Source organism: Moschus berezovskii, chromosome 10 (assembly GCF_049115385.1).
Source record: "Moschus berezovskii isolate FMDL1 chromosome 10, NW_MosBer_1.0, whole genome shotgun sequence".
Taxonomy (NCBI): Eukaryota; Metazoa; Chordata; class Mammalia; order Artiodactyla; family Moschidae; genus Moschus; species Moschus berezovskii.
In genome coordinates this window covers 59,269,111-59,275,432 of record NC_142469.1, presented here as the reverse complement: position 1 = coordinate 59,275,432, position 6,322 = coordinate 59,269,111, and the positions used below count along the sequence as shown (strand labels likewise).

Below are 6,322 nucleotides of genomic sequence, written 5' to 3'. Positions count from 1 at the left end.
TTTATAGATAAATATGATGCACTGAGAACTCCTGTTGTAGATTAGTTCAGTATTCAAACATTTCTTTAGATCCAACTCCTGAAATATCTGGACAATTTTTAAGTTTTGACTTCAGATTTCAAAAGACTGAGTGAAGTCATACAGCCGTGGACATGACATAACAATTGTTGCCAGCTCATAGGGAAAGAGGCAGCAGCAGGGAATGTCAGGTCCACAGTACAGGTGCAGGAAGCGGGTAACTACATTGAGTTACCCTAGTCAAATCCAAAGCTCAAAGTTCACCAATTTCCCAGGAAGGCAGTGATAGAGGCCACACCCCACGATTCATCTCTCAAGCTACCAAAAACACTACAGGTGAGAACATTGGGCCTCATCTCTTTCCAGATATTTCAACAGAAAAGCCCTGTAGTTTGTCTATTTCTAACCTATAAGAAGATATGATTTTAGCTCAGTTGGTAAAGTATCGGCCTATAATGCAAGAGACTCCAGTTCGATTCCTGAGATGGGAAGAACTCCTGGAGGATGGATAGGCTACCCACTCCACTATTTTGGGGCTTCTCTGGTGGCTCAGACAGTAAAGAATCTGCCTGCAATGCAGGAGACCTGGGTTCGATCCCTGGGTTGGAAATATCCTCTGAAGGAGGGCATGGCAACCCACTCCAGTATTCTTGCCTGGAGAGAATCCCTATGGACAAAGGAGCCTGGCAGGCTACAATCCATGGGGTTGCAGAGTCGGCCATGACTGAGCAACTAAGCACAGCAACCCACAAGAAGGATTCTGTCACTGAAATAACAGCAACAACAACAACAAAAAAAAAACAGGAAATACATTATCCATTAGAGAAAAAATTTTTTAATTTAAATACACCCTCAATTTAGCCTAGGCAGTAGGAATTTCTTGTGTGTATGTGAATGTCTGTATGTGCACTTTATATTTTAAACTTTCTGGAGATTATCTAGACATTTCCTGTACTAACTGTGGCAGGATTTCCCTTTAAGGATGTCCTGCAGAGAATTTGCTACTCATAATTTTAAGTAAAAACTGAGTGCTTTTTCAGCCCAGTAGGAGTCAGCTATGTACATGTCACAAGACTTGGAGGAAACCCACACTCTCTCCTATTTTTTCCACAAAGTTAAAAAGGCTGCAGTTGGGAGGGACCCTCAAATTGTTTTGGTGGCCCATTCTGTACCTCTTGGAGGTAACATATGAATGTGTTGGAGGGGAAAGTAAATCATCATATATTCTCCTTTCATCCTGTTTAAACTGTTGGAAGAAGTGGCTTTAAGAAAAAGTAAGTTTTGTTTTCGTCTCCTTAATGTTGTCTTTGCATTTCTAATTTTTTTTTTTTTTAAGTGCGGGAGATTCTTATAAACTTTCTCATGGCCACTTAAAGGAAACTTTGTGGTGACTTGGTTTTACTTGGCAAGCAAGTATATATCTTGAAGTTTCTTAGAAACTTTTTAAAAGGCATTTGAGCCAGCAGTTATCAAACTTTATATGCTGAGGTTTTCAGATTTCTCAATTTGATGCCATGTGTATAAAGGCAACATAGTAGCCAGATAACTCTTTTGAGTTGTCTCCTGAATTCTGAAAATTGTCTGTAATTGGAGATACAGCTTCATTGTATTCATAAAAAAAGGAATGACTTGATTCTGGGGTTTTAATTGGCTTAATTTATTTGAATGACTAACTTTATCACTAAGGATATTTTATGGCTGGATTTATATATACAGAGCACAATTTAAAGTCATTTACAGATTTTGAGTTAGTGAGATTCTTGCTATTAAAAAAAAAGAAAAACTGCCTATTTTTCACAAGTAGGCATAAAGACATTTCCTAATCTTAGACTTTCTAAGATTGAATTAAAATGTCTGTGTGTTTGACCCATGTGTAATATACTGATTGAATCTAAAGCACTGCTTCTTGAAACTGAGATAGTATTATGAAAGCAGAAGTATGCTTCCTGTATGTGTTTATACTTTTTCCCTCTCTACTTTAATCAGATTCTTTTTGGTGTCTGTCATCCAATTGAAAACCAAATGCAACTCCTCAACTTGTCAATTTGGGTTTTGGAAATGTGGGAACCAAAAAGAGTCATTAATAAAATGTGTAATTCTTACAAATAAAATGTAACAAGTCATTTTAACTGTCATTTCACATTCACAATATTATCATGTATAGGTTCTAGGATTTTTATTAGCAACATATATGGGTTAAAATTTAGCACAAACAATTGCAAATATACACATCACACAGGATATTTCTTAACATGTTTGTTATGATATGTGCCTAAAGCCGTAATCCAAACTGCTTGGTGGGAAAGGTAAACTCTGACATCTGTTTTCTACACTTGTTCTATTTATCCCCATGTGTTGTCATTAGTTGCCAATTCCGGGACTATTCTACCTAAACAAGAGCAGCAGATTTGCTTTAATGTAACATCACCTCACTGACAAGTCTACCTCTTATTTTTATTATATTTGCCAACAACATTCTGAGTAAAGTTGGATTAATTAGGGTTCCTTAAGCAAGGCTAGCAACTTTTGATAATATTGAAAATAAAATTTTTTCTAGAACATGCTGCATAAACTTAGATTTGTTTTTTCACATTTTCAATCTAGGAAATGCTGTCTTTAGAATTGAAGACCAAATACTTGGGTTCACATGGAAAGTTCTGAATCAGATCTCAGTTAAACAACCTTCCATTTTCATGTTTTTGTAATTCTCTTTATCCTTTCTGATTGTCATCATTTTTCTTGGTTACCTTTTGGCCCCCTGGAAGAAAGTGTGAATAGGAGGGGAAGGAGGAGGAAAGGGGACTCCCTCCTGCCATAACAGCTCGAATCCCTCCAAAATTATCAGCTTGAGCACTATCTCCACATTAGACTTGGGATCACAGATTCTATTAACAATCTGAGAATCAACGGACATGTCTCAGAAGAAAAAAGGCACATTGTATATAGATTTTCTTTTCCTTAACTTTTCATAGGTTGATATACTCTTGAAACCTGTCCTTGAGTATTCTTGAGGTGTCCTGATTATGAACTACTATTCTCCAGGAAACCAGACATAACCTGGAGTTGGTGGGTTTAAGTAATCTTTAAACAGATTAAGGTGGAAGTATGTCTGTTTCTCTCAACTTACCCAAGGACAGGTAAGGTTAAGGCAAAGATTTTAGCTGAAGATGACATTTAAGGGTTAATTTTTGAAGCAGATACATAGTTAATCCATAGTCATACTTGTTCTGGTCAGCATGTCCACTGATAGAAAAGTGGAAGATTCAAATATCAGAAGTTTCTTCCATGGAGACTAAGGCTTAGAATGGAAAGATGATAGGACTAAGCCTCTAGAGACCCCAGAATGTGGAACAGGTGACTGCAGGGGGACCTGCCTATTCTCTGGCCATTCTCCCAAATCCCCATATGGACCTACTGGTAGATTGGGGCATAAAAGGAAAGATCTAAACCAGTGCCCATTATTTCATATCCTCTACTTCAGGGATCATGGACTTTAATCTTTCCTTCTTTATTGGTTCCTCTCATCAGCATTCGAGCAGTTCAAATACCCCATCTTGAAAAGCTTCTGCTTCATTACCAAGCTTTTCCAGTTTCTCTCATTCCTAAGCTTTATAGATCAATATCTTGAAAGTATTGTCTACACTCTGTAAAGAATTCCCACTTTCCTAGCCCTTACTTCTCAATCTATTGCTGTCTGGCTTTGATCCTCATCAGTTTTCCCCAGCTCTCACTGAGGTGATCAATCGCTAGTGTATTGCTAAATCCAGCAGAAATTTCTAATTCTCTTCTTACTGTTTCAGAACCATTTTACCTCAGTCTCCACTTTTCCCATCTTGAAACACTCTTTACCCAGAGCTTCCATAATGTCCAACTCCTAGTTTTCCTCCCACCTCAAAGACCACTATGCTCAGTTCGTTTCACAGATTCCTCTTCCCTATATCCTAGACTCCTTTTTCTTTCTGAGCAATGTCACAGCTTCAGTTACAGTCTATTCTATATGCTTAGGAGTCCGAAATCTTTATGTCCACCTAAGATATCTTTCCCGAGCAACAAACCTCTATGTCTGATTGTCTGCTGAATATAGGACTTCCCAGAGCAGCTGTAGACCTTAGTGAATACAATGGAGCAAGTGGAGGGACATGAAGGGCAAGTCAGGTAGAAATTTTGATCTAAAATTGCCCCGGGATCCCTTTCAAAATGTCCAAGGAATTTATATGGTTTCCCCACACTCACTCTTCGGACCTGACTGAATAGCTCTCCTTGACTTTTCCACAGTCCTCTCAAGTCTCATTTTAATCGTAAAGTAAACTCATCAACCACCTCTCATACTTTCCACCCTGGTTCCCCCAAGTATCCTCATACAGAAAATGACACCATGATACAACCAGTTGCTCAAGCCAGAAACTAGAGGTGAACTAACTCTACCTCTCCCTCAACTTATGTACCCAAAGAATCTCCAAATTCTGTCCACACTACCTCATCCAGTCACCAGCTTCCCTCCTTTGTCACTGCCATCACCCTATTTCAGGCTGCCATCCTCCTTTATTTGGTGAACAGTAGTCCTTTCATGCGTCTCCATGCCTCCAGAATTGCCTTCTTTGGCTTCACTCCCCATACTGAAGCCAGAGTGATTGACGTGAAACTATTGGTCTAAAAATAGATATGATTTTGTCCATCTCTTACTTCAAGCCTTTTCCTGACTCTCCACTGGCCTTAGGATAATGTCCAGATTCCTTCTCAAAGTTAAAGAGAAGCAGCAGAGTTCAGTGGATTACAGCAGATGTCCCCAAACTTTAAAGTACTCAGGAACCACCTTGTTAAAATGTATATTCTGATTCAATAGGTCTGGGTTGGTGCCTCAGTTTTTGCATTTTTAACAAGTTCCCAGGTGATGCTGATAATACTGGTTCATGGACCATACTTTTCATGCTAGATTGGCTGGAGCTCAAGTCTCTGTTGTATTCCTCACTAAATCTGGTAACTTAGAAGAGTCACTTAGTGCGAACACGTGTGTGTGTGTGTTATTGTCCTTGTATATGAAATGAAGATCATGACAGTATAACTTTTTCTTAGGTTTAAAATTAGGAATAAATGTGTTATATTAAAATTACAACAGTGTCTGGCACAGAATAATTATTAAGCACAAGTTGTTTTTCTTACTAGTTAAGACTCTGAATTGGAAAAGGAAATGGCAACCCACTCCAGTATTCTTGCCTGAAAATCCCATGGACAGAGGAATCTGGAGGGCTACAGTTCATGGAGTTGCAAAGAATTAAATACGACTGAGCAACTGAGCCCTGAGCACAAGACCCTGAATAATTTAGCTCCATAGTCTTCTCCACAGAGAAGGCAATGGCAAGCCACTCCAGTACTCTTGCCTAGAAAATCCCATGGATGGAGGAGCCTGGTAGGCTGCAGTCCGTGGGGTCGCTAAGGGTCGGACATGACTGAGCGACTTCACTTTCACTTTTCACTTTCACACATTGGAGAAGGAAATGGCAACCCACTCCAGTGTTCTTGCCTGGAGAATCCCAGGGACGGGGGAGCCTGGTGGGCTTCCGTTTAAGGGGTCACACAGAGTCGGACACGACTGAAGTGACTTAGCAGCAGCAGCGGCAGCAGCAGCAGTCTTCTCCAAAACAGCTTTTACTATTGCACTGATGGGCACACCCAGGCATGCACATGTGCGTGCACACACATACACAACACATACACACATAACACATTCTACTTCTCAGTCACAGCAAATGACCTCTAGCAAAGTAGGAATTGAGCAAATGCCTCTTTCCTGCCAGGCCTCCATGGGCACTTCTCCACAGAGCTCTCTGCCCACAGACCTAACTCACCTTAGTCGTATTCAGGTGCTCCTTTCTCTGGAAAGAATTTACAGACCACTCTACCCAAATCTGTGTTTGGTACCACTTCTTCATATTTTCAAACTGCCAATGTACCCTCTTGGGCTCGTAGTCTCATTTATCTTCTATAAGACTGTATGCTCCGTTAGAGCAAGGGATTGTGACAATTACTGCTGAATTTCTAGCATTCTACACACTGTTGCAAGTTCCATACGATCAGTAAGAAAGAATGCATTTTATAGACACATTTCCAAAGACCATAAAATGAGATATGGAGACAGGGAACAAAGATTTAAGATCTGATGTAATAGAATGAGCTTCTCTACAAATGCTGCCTCTGGGTTGCACTGTTAACCCACTGGAAAGGAAAAAAAAAATTTAAATTCATTAAATATGCAAGGCTAAAAAGTCAGTGCAAGAGTGATGGTGTGATACAGAGGAAAGGGTCA

General features: G+C 39.7%; 1 protein-coding gene across 1 annotated transcript in view; it reads left to right on the top strand.

Moving 5' to 3' along the window:
- Positions 1 to 1,083: 1,083 nt before the first annotated feature.
- The window catches only part of FHL5 (four and a half LIM domains 5), a 62,350-nt gene continuing 57,111 nt past the window's right edge, over positions 1,084 to 6,322 (top strand). Inside the window, exon 1 of the mRNA XM_055433405.2 lies at positions 1,084 to 1,292. The gene's annotated coding sequence lies outside the window, so the exon portion shown is untranslated. The remainder of the gene's footprint in view (positions 1,293 to 6,322) is intronic.